The sequence below is a fragment of the Chinchilla lanigera genome, unplaced genomic scaffold (genome assembly GCF_000276665.1).
Source record: "Chinchilla lanigera isolate Chin_1 unplaced genomic scaffold, ChiLan1.0 scaffold00080, whole genome shotgun sequence".
Taxonomy (NCBI): domain Eukaryota; kingdom Metazoa; phylum Chordata; class Mammalia; order Rodentia; family Chinchillidae; genus Chinchilla; species Chinchilla lanigera.
The window spans coordinates 8802081-8816226 of NW_004955481.1; the positions used below are offsets into that span (position 1 = coordinate 8802081).

General features: G+C 43.6%; 1 long non-coding RNA gene across 3 annotated transcripts in view; it reads left to right on the top strand.

Moving 5' to 3' along the window:
• The window catches only part of LOC102029627, a 53619-nt gene that overhangs the window by 12622 nt on the left and 26851 nt on the right, over window positions 1–14146 (top strand). For 2 of the 3 annotated variants that reach the window (XR_001230945.1, XR_001230946.1), the window contains exons 3-4: window positions 2248–2393; window positions 4791–4959. This is a non-coding gene — a long non-coding RNA (uncharacterized LOC102029627). The remainder of the gene's footprint in view (window positions 1–2247; window positions 2394–4790; window positions 4960–14146) is intronic. The other variant, XR_263790.2, reaches the window with a different exon arrangement.

A 14146-nucleotide genomic window follows, 5' to 3' on the forward strand; every position in this document is an offset into this window, starting at 1 on the left:
CCTCTTCCATATGTAACACCAGCCCAGCTTTCCTGGCACTAAACTCAAACCACTCCAAAAATATTCCTACCAACAAGCAGCCTCCAAGGATGGAAAAGAGAAACAAGTTCAATGCTCACTCCAGAGACCACATCTGGGAAGCTTCTCTCACAGTCCAGATGGATGACCTTGGCCAAATCTCTTTCATCTTCACATTGAAAGTGAGGCAGCCTGAGAGGTACCTCAGAGGAACCCAGGGAAGGATGGGAAACTCCTCTGCCTTAGCTACTTTTCTCTCACTGCTGAGATAAAATACTCAACATCCAAAGTTAAAGTCGGAAAAGTTTATTTAGCTCACACTTTGTGGAGGTTTCAGTCTGAAATCTGTTGGCTCTAAGGCAGAGTGGCACATGGCAGAGGCAGCAGTTCATGGCAGCAAAAGACAGCAAAAGTAACAAGAGCCAAGGGTGGAGGAGAGAGTAAGAGAAGTATCTCTCCCTTACATTGTCTGTAGGCTACCCTCTCTAGGTTGAGAGTAGCACTCACACCCATAATCCTAACACTAAACAATGAATCAATCACAAACTCTAGATTCAGCCTCCTCTGAAAAGCACTGCCCAATGACTGCATGAGGCTTTTGGGGGACATTCAGACACAAACAATAACACCCTCCTTGATGTAGGTTTGTCTGAGGGCTTACTTCATGGAGGAGATGCAAACTTCTCTAAATGTGGTCCAGGGACCAATGGTGTTGCAACCTTATGGGGGCTTGTTACATATTTACTTTTCGTGGACACACCCTAGATTTATAGAAACAGAACCCAGGGGTGGGAGGATATCATTACCATGCTCCCTGTGAGATTCTGGAACATTACAAAGTTTCAGAACCAATGCCCAGATGTCACAGTAGGGGAAGGGACCTAAAGGATGTCATATCATGTATTTATTTAGTTAAGCACTATTCTAGGCGTCAGCAGATACATAGATAGATACAGATAGATAGGAGATACAGAGATAAGAAGACAGATGACAAATAGTGACAGATGATAGATGATTGATAGATAATAGATGCTTGTTAGATAAGAGATAGATGTTGATACATAGACATACGATTGACAGATAATGGAGGGTCGATCGATAGCCAACCAGCCAATAGATAGGTATTCCTAGAAATGACAAAAGAGGCAAAAAATGAGACATTTTATCACCAGCTTAGAGAATGTTTGCTCCAGAAGGCTCTCATCTCATCCTGGGCTTCATGCTAGCCACTCAGGGTGTACTGGGCAAAGACTTTCCTAGATGCAGGAGAGTAAAATAATATTCTTGGGCTCTGAAAACATCCAACAGTGCCGAAGATGTCATCTGCAATCTACTGCCCAAGAAGAGGCACTACTTCCTTGAGCCCATGTTGCTAGTCTTCCTAAGGCTCTGCCCAGAATTCCACTAACCAGGATTTGCTGTATCTTTTTCCACTAAATTTTTCTTCCACTTCTCAAAACTTCTTGTATCTTAACATTCCTGCTACATGTTTGGTTCTGCCACTTACTAGTTCAGTTACCCGTGACACCTTGTTTTAGCTCTGTTACCTTCAGTATTCTTACACATAAATTGGGGAGAATACAGTGCCAGTCTTAAGAGTGAGTATTAGAGGCAATAACAGGAATTCAATAAATGTTAAATCTCTTCCCTACTCAACCCCATTTGCAGTATAACAATTCCCTACTAAGAAGTCTGAATGGCTTTCTGGTCTTCATTTGCTTTTCTGTCACTCAGATTCTGCTTCAGTTCATTGCACTTCAATTGCATATGCCTCTGGGCCTTTGCTCAAGCTTACCTGCCACCTTCAATGCCCATAGACTTATCTGCCAACACTCATCTTGTTTAAAGGTCGTGTTCAAGTCCTCTCTACTGCTTTAAGGAGCCTTCTCTAGGTCCAGGCAAATATTCCTCCCTACTGCTCTCCACATTGAACTCCACCTCCTGGAGAGGAGAGAATTAGAATCAGCAAGGTCAGTATTTCACGTATAGAAGTTTCTTTCTGCTAGATCATGAGCAATAATAATTGAGGACCAGAATCAGGCCACTATTATTCTGCCAGATGAAGATATACCTTTAATCTCTGCCTTCTAATGTCATTATCCCATCACAAAAGAATGGCATTTAACACTTACAAAAGTAATAAGAAAAAAAATCTCACACCCTTTAAATGAAATAGCTCAGTTTCATAAACATCTCAGTGCATTGTCCAATTTGCTCTTTCTGCTTTAGACTGATGAGGATGCTGTCACAGGCCAGCTCCTGAAGAAATGCCGGAGGTCTTCAGTCTGGCTCAGTCACCTGCCCTGTGCACCCATATTCCCTGGAAATATACTGCCAGTCTCCACAGCCGCTTCTATTTCCTGAACGCTAACTAGGTATCAGACTCTGCGCTGGGTGCTTCACACATAGCTTGCTGAATTCTTTTCCACAGCTCCGGAAAAAGAGATAATTACTGTTACTACTTTTCAAATGAGGCTTAGAAAAATAAGTAATCAGCCCGGGTCACAGAGATGGTAAAGTGGTTGAACTGAGCTTATAACATAGAAAAGTTTGACCCCCAAACCTTTGCTCCTTTTTCTATTTCATGCTTTATATCCTAGAATTGCAAACATTTTTTCCTGCAAGTATAAAAGACATATGCTTCTCTTTCTCTCCTTGGTTTGGATTTATAATGTACAGATATTAATTCATTTATCCAACCAATATTTTTGAAGTGGCAGTGCTCTGTAAGGCACTGTCTATCCTAGGTGCTGAAACACGGTGGTAACCAGGACCAACACTGCTGCGGCCCTGGTGGAGGTGCATGATAGCCCACGTACAGCTGTCTAAAGATGAGCAACTGGGGCTGGGGATTTAGCTCAGCGGCAAAAGCGCCTGCCTGGCAAGCGCAAGGTCGTGAGTTCGGTTCCCGGTACCGGAGAAAAACCAAAACCAAAAAAAAAAAAAAAAAAAAAAAAAAAAAAAAAAAAAAAAAAGATGAGCAACTATGCAAGGCCTTGTTAGCAGCTCCTTACTCAATTCCAGCAGCTTTTTCAAGACCAAGGCGACAGCCAGGTGTGTACAGATGTTACAAAGTGCCCTGGGCCTCTCTGGGCTCAGTAATTATCTGGTTTCTTTAAACTGCCTGTCTTTGCTATGGAAATTGATGAGCCAAAGGCTCTTTTTAGACTGACAAACCCCCATACCTTAGCTCCACTTGATTTATTAGAAGAAGGAACTGAATTTAAAAAGGGACAGATGCAGTATTGATTCTACAATTTAAAATATGCCTCCCTTGCTTCCCTGCTCGGCCCTAGGCCCCCAACCCCCATTCACTGCAGAGCAGATCACAGAAAATTTTTCTCTTCAAGGACTCATTTCATCCTCTCAGCCATGCTCTGATCTTATACCTCTTCAAACCTGCTTTCCCCTTTCTCTGCCTCCTTGGGTCCTCTACTTGCCTTTATCTCATGGCTCCGGGTGATCTGTTCAGATCACTCTCTGCTCCAGTGGCAGAGAGCCCAGAGGTCATGGCTGTTGCTCCAAGCCATTCAGCCTTTAACGCCGAGCAGCTCCCTGGTCAGTTCATTCCCAGATGTCCTGTGTCCTTAGAGGCTATGTCCTAAACTCATCCCTTACACCTTGGGCCTTGACCAAGGCAATATCATACCCCTGGCATATAGATCATATCACAGTCATTGTGAACTTCACAGGTCTGTGTCTGACAGACCTGTCATAGCTGAAAGGTTTCTCAGTCTAACAGTGTTTTTCAATAAAATCACTACTGATATCTTAGAACAATTCCTTCATGCATGGAGCTCCCTTATATGGCAAGAAAACTTAGCATCTCTGTCCTTTTACCCTGAAAATAAATCTTACTGACAACTGGACATGTCCCAACAACACTAAAATGTTCTATGCAAGAGTGCATTTCAGTGGCAGACCAACCTCGACCCCTGAAGACCCAGACCTCCTTGGTGACAAATCCTCTAACCCTTGCCCAATTGTCAATCTTAAAGCAGATCTGAGATACAGTCTTTTCCTGCTGGTACCTAAGTTTGATTTTTCACATAATTCAATGGTTTGTAACTTCTCAGAGACCTCCACAATCAGAAGGGGGAGTTGTGTATGTAAGAAAGAAAGACCGTAGTGGCCCTAGAAATGGCTTCAGGTAATTGCCCCCCTCTGGCATGTGAGGATTAGGGCTGGTGGCCTGTGTCAGGCATGTCTCCAAGTTTGGTGCTGGTGTCTGCAGACTTAAATGGCAGAAGTTACAGGTTGTCTAATTCCTCTCATCACAATGCATCCAGGAATCAGGGAGTGGGAGAGACCTGGTGGTTCTGCTACAAGGGAAGCCTATGCAAGATGATCTGGATAAGGTCACTGCAGAAAAGGGAGACAGTAGACTGTGAGATTCATCCACTCCCTCTTGCTCACATAAAAGCACCCTGAAAATAAGAGAATGAAGGAACAGAACAGAAGAGGTTCCAGAACTTCACTTGAGCCAGTCCACAACACCACTGCGCTAAAGGGAAAAGAATGATGAAGCATTCATTGGAAGTTTTCCAATCAACATTCAAAGGCAGCTAATGTAGAGGAAAATATTCACAGGCTTTGTAATTAAATCAATATATAGACTGGAATCCCTGTCCGACCTCATATTAGCTATAGTACCTTGAACACGGTATTTATTTATTCGGGCCTCAGTTTCCTCATCCATGGAGACTGCATTAGTACGTGTCTCATATGGGTGAAAAGGGAGCACATTTGTGTTTCTTCTCTATTTCCACAAGGGGCAGGAAGTTTGAAGCAGATCAGCGGTACACTGTGGTTATGGTGACAGTGAGGAAGAAAGGAGCAAGTCGGTAAGCAACGGTGGGCAGGAAATCCTGGAGATGTTCGTGGATCCTGCACTCAGGCCCACAGCATGACACCTGAAAACATGAGGTCATGCTCTGTGCAGTAAGTAGAAGCGGCAAGCCCTTTTGCCCTAAGGCCAGTGTGAGGAGCAAGAACAACATGGTGGAAGTTTCAGGAAGAGGATGGGGAGGGACAAAGTCATCAGTGGAGGGCAGGATGACGTTGACTCGGTGCACTGGGTGAGCCAGTAAAAAGAAGGAGCGTGCCACTGGGGTCACGATGGGCTCCAGCAACTTTGGCCATGCGATTGTGTTTCTTTATGGAGAGAAAGGCGGTAGGCTTAACTACCAGTGCCTGCTGAGTACCCAGGAGTGCTAACGTCCTACCCAGATCCCTCACTTCCGAATCACTGCATTGCACCAAGGGAGGGCTCTGTGGCACAGAGAGGGAGCTGGTCCAGCTTACTAATTGCCTTTGAGAGCAGTCTTGTTTGACACCTCCAAGCAGGGCTTTGTAAAGAACTGAGTACAGGCAACAAAGTGGCTAGAAAGTGGACCCTTGTTTTCCCAGTCCCCATAACTTGCTTCACTTCAGATTTTGAAATAAGTTGTATTAGGCGATATTTAAGACATATACAAAAAAGAGTAAAGAATATTATAATAAGGAGCCACGCATCTACCCCCAGGTCAGGAAATGTGGCATTGCTTATAGGGTTGAAGCCTTCATGTAGTCTTTCTGAGCACAACCCCCTCCACAAGCCATCACAATCTGGAATTTAGACTTTAATGTTCCTACAAATGACATTATAATTTTCTTATGTATGTATTTATTCCTGAACAATATATGGAATTGTTTTGCATGTTTCCAAACATTTTATCAGCTGTATCATAAAATCAGCATTTTGTTTACAGCTTGCCTTTTTTCAGTCAACATTATGTTTGTGTGATTTATCCATGTTGACATGTGTAGCTCTGGTTTACTACTTTTCTCTGCTGAAACTTTTATTATTTTACAATGCTACAATTTATTTATTCATTTCAGGCTAATAGATAATAGAGGCATTTTTCCCTGAAGTTTTTCTCTGAATATTCTCTAGCCTGACTCTACACACAAACGAGATGTTGTTTGCCCCATCTCCACTCTATTTTCTTGCTCCCTCCCTTCCCACACCCATACCCAAGCCACTCTGTTTGAGTTCTGTGCTTAGACAGTGGCTGTCTCAGCAGTCCCTCGTTTCTGAGCTAGTTTGAGAATTGTGGCTTTGATTTAATCCTTGTGTTATGGCCTATACCTAAATGTCCCCCCAGATCCCCATGTACTCTTAGGCATGGCTTTAAGGAAATGACTGGATCATAGGTATGTATTAGTTCTGGGTCAGCACAGCTCTGGGTATGGATGATGTACTTACTGAAGAGGAAAGACCTACCCTAGGTGTGGCTAGCATCAACCAATAGGCTTGTAGCTGGTGGAATAAAAATGGAAAGAAGAAGAAAGTTGCACTGCTTTCTGCCTGTCATGTCATGAACTGTTTCTCTTTTGCCATGCCCCTCTGTTGTGCCTGAAACTTCTACAAGTTATGAGCTAAAAGCAAACCTCTCCTCCTTTAACTAGTGAGTGTAGGGTATTTTGTTCCAGCAATGAGAAAGTAACTAAGATACCTTGGCAGTTCCTCCAGGACTCTTACTTCTGTCATCTACCTTCAGACAGGAAGTGATGAATTAGTAACCCACCTCAACCCTCATTAGTTATACAAGGTCCATTGTGGTTGCGGCTAAACTATACTGAATGTTCTAAGAGTCAGAGGTAGAGCCTGACTTCTTTCATGCTGAAGCCCAGCCCAGGAACAAGACCTGGACTATTGCATAATGTGCTTTAAGTAATTTCAGACTAGATATGTGCATCGATTAATACTTTATGGAGAAGGAGGTCTCAGATAACCAAGATTATTTATACTTGAATTGCATTGATCGTCACCTGAATGTCTCCAAGTCCCCATCCATGGATGCATGCCATCTCAATGAATCTCATTTAACTGCAGAACCTTCTACAGACCAAGAGTGGTCTCTCACCAGTTGGTAAAGTCTTCTAAGAGATAAAAAACACTCAGTCTGTTCAAGCAGGATGAACGCTGGGCTGCCAGTCATGTAAAGACACACGAGGGAAATCACATGCTGTTGGTCAGTCTGATGTACCCTGAATGGGGGCTTCCTGGAGCACTCCGCCTGCAGAAGGCAGGGAAAGTGCTCTACTCTCCTACTGAGTGACTTTCTGATACAGAGCAGAGGCTGTAGTTGAAATATCTGATGGCAGTGCTGTGCCTGAGGGAAGATGTTGACAGGAAGAACAGGAACAAACACAAAGGGCTCTTGACAAAAGAAGGAACAAAGAAAAAAAATGTTGGTGATCATGAGGAGGGGTTGAGACTAAGATGCAGACATGGGAAACTGCAGGTCAAATAGCAGGCAGGTCTCCCTGTGGAATAAAAACACTAAAACTGGAGAAAGAAGACTTGTGATCAATTCTGTCACTGCCCCTTACTAACCTAAGACCTCATCTGTTAAGAACCTACTAGCTAACAGTTACGATGTGCCAACTATAGCCAGTGACTATAGGTATCATATGCAGCCCTTGATTGAATCAGAGCATCAACTCAGGCCACTCAGACCCACAGACCCCACCAGGAGGATGCATCCAAAGCAGATGTGTGGAACCATTCCACTACCCTAACTCCACTGGACCTATAATCCAATGTGATCCTCCCAATGTGCGTGTTGGACAGATAAAGATAATACATGTGAAGCCGAGGCACACTGCTACACAGTCAGTGAGAATACTGCAATTAGAACGCAGGGTGGCCAACTTGGGCCCAACAAGTCACTCTGAAAATTACGAAGTAATTGTTGAAGCAAAGGTGCTTTAGCTCAGCCCTGCCAATTTTTTTCTAAGATCTCGGAGTCTAGATCCACCTCACTGGAGTTTCTCTACTGAGTCCCTATTACTTCAGGGGATGTTTGAAGAAATTTTGGTGTCCATTAATTCATGCATTAGTAGATTCATTTAATAAATATCAAACTCCTACTGCATGCAAAGTGCCCTTCCAGGCTCTATTGAGGCAGGGAATGCAAAAGCACAGAGCTCTAGGTTTCCAAATACATATGCTGCAATGTGGAAATGCTCACAGCTCTATGTGATGGTTACTCTGAGAGATTAGCAATGATATGCTTTGGAAATGATGAAAGGATTGCCTGGAGGAAAGCACACTTGATCATTCATGACCTAGGTGTGCTCCATAGTTTGTAACCCTGAACAACTCATACCTCTTGCCCTCAGTTTTTCTAGTTATAGAATGGGATCATAAGCAGGTTGATTTCTTATTTTTCTAGTCTCACTGGCCTCTGGCTCATATTTCAGAGTTCTTTCTTACAAACCCTGGGTGTCAGCAGAAAGGTCATCGGGGGTAGGGATTCAGATTGGCCAGGTGGACAGAGCTCTGGAGCTTGACCCAGGCTCAGAGGAGGGGACTGGCTTGGACTAGCAGAGCCCTAATGTCAGATGAAGTCCATTCTCCTCTTGGCTTCTTCTGCAGGCACCTAGGGTTTGAAGTTGGCAGTGTCATCAAAGGCAGGCTGGTGACTGCATTATAAAGGGGCTATATTCCCTCTTGTTGATAAATAAATCCTCTTTCTCCTAAACAGCCAAGCTAGTGGGTTTCATTGTAATTGGTTTGCACTCAGCGGAGAGCTGGGCCTGGCAACACTGCATCCTTCATCTCCGAAATATTAATTAGTTTTCCATGATGCTTTATTTTAATCACGAAAAAATGAGATCAGTGGGAACTAGCAAAAGGAAGAGCTGGGGAGAAGGAAGCAAATGAGACACAGACTTAAGAAAGAAGCACTAATAGTTGGGGAGGCAGTTAGAGATGGGAGGTGGACGTGAGAGAGAAAGTGACGAAAGGAACTGGTATTTCTTCAACACCTCCAGTGTGCTAGTAATTGTACTAGGTTGTTTGCTTGCATTATTTCTGTCAACCCTACCTCCTTTTTGCATTATTATCCTGGTTTTATAGATGAACAAAATGAAGCTCAAAAAAATTAGATGCCTTTCTCAGGGTCAAATTCTAGCAAATGGAAAATCCAGAATTATATCCTGTTTTTCTGACTCCACATCTGAACCTCTGTCAACATCTATTCAACATTCCACAAATATTTATCAGGCAATTATTGTGCCTCAGGCACATACCAGTCACAGCAAGTGCAGTCTCTGTGTCTGACAAGTACACAGAGCGATCCTTGGCTCAAGCTTGGTGCATCTGGGAAGGCCTCTCAGAGAGGGTAAAATGTAAGTTTTGCCTTGAAAAATCTGAAGGAGTTACCGCAGCAAAAGAAGTAAAGGATGGAGGAAGGGGGCTGCACATGTGACTCAGTGGTAGAGCACTGTGTTTAGCAAGCTGGAGGCTGTGGGTTCAATCCTCAGCATCTTCCCCAAAAGAGAATGTAGGACGAAAGGGCACCAGGTCAACATAAGAAAAGGGTTACAGGTGAGAGTTCAGAACCCATTAAAGTAGCTGCAAGAGTTACATGTGGCTGTTAAATCTCAAGTTAGAGGTCAGAGAGGGTCGAGACACAAAGCAGGCCAGATAAGAGAAGCCAGCACAGGCAGAGATTATACATCATCATCTGTACCTGAATTTTGCCCTGAGGGTGATGGAAAGCTAGGAAAATGCAACTGTTTTATTTGCATTTCAGAAAGATCCCTCTGATTGTAGTGCACAGGATGGATTTAAGCAGAGGCGGGGCTCTTGCAGTTGTCCAGGTGAGAGATCACTGCAGTCCTGCACAGGCTGGTTGTTGTCAAGATTTAAAAAAAAGACCACAGGCCTCATGCAAACTCTCCCAACTCATTTTCTCTTGGCAGCTCACACAGGACGAGGCCAGCTGAAATGAGAAGTATAATATCCTCTAAGTACCCAAAGGAAGGACTTTAGAGAAAAGGACAGTGTAGAAAAAACGTAATCAATATTTTCTGCCTTTTTACTCTTAAACAATCTATAAGCACATATTGAAACCTCAGGACATGCCAAATAGTCTTTGAGATGCTAAGGATATCTTCTAATTATTTTTTTATCTTTAAAAAACCTCTGACCAGGTTTGGAAGAGAAGATATACTTTCTTATAAAAATACCCAAAGCTGGATATAGTTATGCAATCCTATAATCCCAGCTACTCAAGAAGCTGAGGAAGGAGGATTGCAAGTTTGAGGTCAGCCTGGCCAAAGTAGCAAGATTTTCTCTCTCAACATAAAAATAAAACATTTAAGGGCTGAGGATGTAGTTTAACACTCCCTGGGTTCAATCCCCATTATTAAAAAAAAGCAAAAAAAAAAAAAAAAAGAACACCACAGAAAAAAACCCCTAGAAACATACATCAGAGAGGCATAGACAAGAAGAGGGATGCAGAAAAGTAGGTTGTGTCAGCATGATTAAGGATAGAAGAAGGTAGAAGAGGAAAGGGAAGGATATTTACTAACACATACTGTGTCCATTGCGGATTGAAACACCTAAGTAGAAGCCCTAACCCCCACATTCTCAGAATGATCTTATTTAGAAGTAAGGTCATTGTAGATGCTATTGGTTAAACTAGGGTCAGATCAAACTGGATTAGAACGGGCTCTAATTCAATATGATAAAGAAGACGGCCACACAAAGACAAAGCAGAGATTGAAACTACACTGTCACAAGCCAAAGAACACCCGGTGCAACTGAAAACTGGAAGACAAAAGGAAGGAACATTCACTAGAAGGCACTGCAAGGAACATGGCCCTGCTAGCACTTTGATTTCAGACTTCCAGCCTCCAGAACTTTCAGAGCATAAATTTGTGTTGTTTCAAACCATCCATTTTGTGGTACTTTGTTATGGCAGCTTTAAGAAACTCACACTGTGTATCACACTTTGTACTCCCCGAAACTGCACCCATCAGGGAAGTTTAGTCCCCTTTTCCATGTTCCGAATCTGAAGCCCCAGAATTAACATGCCAAATCATTCCCCTCCAATAAATGGTGGTCCTGCGCTCAGTCACTTGCTATGGAGGTGGTTCTGGAGGGGAACTTCAAATGATAAGTAGGAAATTGAAGTCATGGACTTTGATCATATGGAGTGCAGGAGAACTTTTCTCCATGACATCATGCTTTGCTTTATTCTCCAAGAGAAATGAGTGCTTACTGGAGGCCAGGCACAGACCTGAAACTGAAGAAAAATCATGGTTGAACCAGACACTGTTGCCCTTGAAGAATTCTCATTCTGGAGAGGGAGAAAAAATATGTGAGCAGACACAATGAGGGGAGCAGCACATCTACTGTACAATCAAAGCTCCTGGAAATACAGCCTGCAGGAGTTCCTTATTTCTCTAACCTGGAGACAGCTTGGCAGTGAGGCACCCAGTGACTTAACAGCTTGCAAAAGAAGGAAACTTGACTGCATCAAATAAGCATGTTGTGCTTCAGTCCCAACTGGGGAAAAAAGAAACAAGAAGAGTAAAAGTGGGAAAGTGCATGCTGGAATCACAGAAATACTGTAACTTTGCCTGAAATGGATATGAAAGATTTCTTTAAAGATTATGGCACTTGGGCTGGATCTAAAGGGACGGGGAGTACAAGGGGAGGACACCAGGAGGCAAACTGCTCACAGGCTAGTGATACTTCTTCTTACAAAGTCCCCTAGCCAATGCCAGCGCCCCCAAAACAAGGACTCAGGATGCTCTGATTGCCGCTCTACTCTGCATACCCACAGGGGATGAGGAGGAGCTCAGTAATGATGGGTACATTGAAGGAACCAGTCCCATTAGGATGAGACTGTACATGAACTGCACTCAGTGTCCCCGGATGTTTGGCTTCTGTCACCCAAGCACGTACTCTTTCTTTGGTGAAACATCTACCCTGTGCACCCTGGGGGAGATTTTCTGGGAATGCTCAGGTGAGTAAGATGAACTGAGAGTTCAGGGTAGGTAGAGAAGGGGGAGAATAGCACTTTATCTATCATGTGATATATGCTGTGATGGCAGTAACGGGGTGAGGGAGAGCAGGCAGGCTTGGTGGAGGAAGTGACATTAAGCTGAGGTTTGGAGAATACACAGGAGATTAGCCTGACAGAGGGGGGAGGGTGATGTTCTGAAAGCGGTGTATAAAAAATAGCCTGTCACATTCTAGGAGGCTGCAAATAACATGATATGGAGTGCACAATGGGAGGCATGATACATGGTACGGGTGATCGGCAGGACACACAGGAACCAAATCACTCAGGTGTGCTGAGGGAAGGACCTGGGTTTTATTAAGAAGTGATGGAAAAGCTGAATGGGTCCAAGTTCTCAGATATTGCTATCTGCTTTGCAAGACCAATCAGTGGCCAGGCCACACTGCCTCACCCCCAGAACAGGAAGACCACTGCCCCCACAGACCTCCAAAGTGTGCAGCTGAAAACAAGAGCAGACAGACAGAAAAGACATGCAGCAGGACCTTAATTTAACATTCTTCTTTGCTTTTTTTATCAATTGGTGATTAATAGGTATTACATTTCCCCCTAATCCATCCTCAAGAGAGGTGTTACAATAACATGTCAGGAAGGTGTGGATAAGCGGCATTATAGAGCCGGGTTTATAATGCAGTTTGTAACAGATGCTAACATCCCGATTATGCATTCCAGCATCATTTATACCCAGCTCCATGGCACGGGAAGGCTCCTCACATCATAATTCTTCAAAGCAGTTGCTATTAATCACTCATTCATTATTAAAACACATTGTATTCCTTCTGCTTAGCAACAAGAACAGGGCAGGCTCGGTTTATCCAGCTCAGGCATCTCTAGACATTGTCAGCCTCAGCCCAGAGGAACTTCCAGCCCTCCAGGATGAGTGGGAGCTTGGACGACACACCTCAACAGGGAAAAGATCACAGCACTCACAGAAGGGGTGGCTCTAACCCGCTGGGATATCTGTACCATTCATGAGTGGACTGAGTGCTTCCTCTTCTTGCTTCTCCCTCTAATTAGAAATTGCCTCTTCCTGATTACGAATTTGGAGGGACCACTTCTTATCACCAAGTATTTCCTGAGAGGTCCTGGCTACCCAGGACTCTACCTGCAGACTCACTTGGCTACAAGAAGTTATGTGGTCTTAGAGTTGAATATACTGGCCCTCGCAGACCAAGACCTTATCTTCTAGTACTAGTTGTGTGACCTTGAATGCATAATCTAACTTTTATGTCCCTTGTTTTCATTAGTTGCACAAAGGGGTTGGTAACCACAGATGCACCTCACAGAGCTGCTGTTAGCGTGAAATGAATTCATCCTACTGAAGTCCTTATAAGATGTCTGAAACACAATTCACATCAGGTCCTGTTATTAGTTATTGAATAACAGCTCCTGGACATCCCCATTGGGATACTCATCCAGTCACTGACAGGCACTGTCCATTCATTCCTTCCATAAATAGGTCTTGAGCATCCCAAGTATGGTGGGTGCTGTTTTAAGTACCAGACGCACAGAGTAACATAGGGCACAGTCCTTCAAGGATCCCACACCTGGGAAGTGTAGCATTCCTAAAACAATGCCGAGAACTGTGGAGATCTGGAAGTCCCTCTCTCTTCCCCTCAAAGTCTTTGCATTTTGCTTTGCAATCTGGTCGATACTTGCATTAGTCAGCTTTTTCACTGCTATAACAAATACATGAGATCATCAATTTAAAAAGAGCAAAAGGGCTACTTGGGGCTTACCATTTTAGAGATTTCAGTCCATAATTGGCTGGCCCTGTTGTGGCACATCAGGACAGGAAGGCAGAGCAAAGACATTCCCTTCACTGGCCAAAAGTAAAAGAGAAGAGGAAGGGACTGAAGTCCCACTCTCCTCTTCAAGGGTGCCCCTCTAATGACCTAAAGACTCCCACCAGACCCTACCTCTTAAAGGCCCCACACCTTCCCAACAGCACCAGGCTGGAGCCCAAACCTTTAACACCTGGGCACTAGGCAGACAGTCCAGAGCCAAACTATAATAGCATTTTTCTAGTTAACCATTTTATTGAGTGCTCACCTGAAAGGTGAGCAAAATAGATATTCAAATATCATTTTCTGTTGTAGGAAACACTGTGCTCCCCATTCAACATCAAGCCAGTGTCCAATGTTTTTGATGGTTCCTATACTTTTATTTTTTTATTTTTTTATTTTTTATTTTAAAGATAAAAGGAGGGAAACATTAACAGACATACAACATTTTACAACATATCACAAGCACAATACAGACAA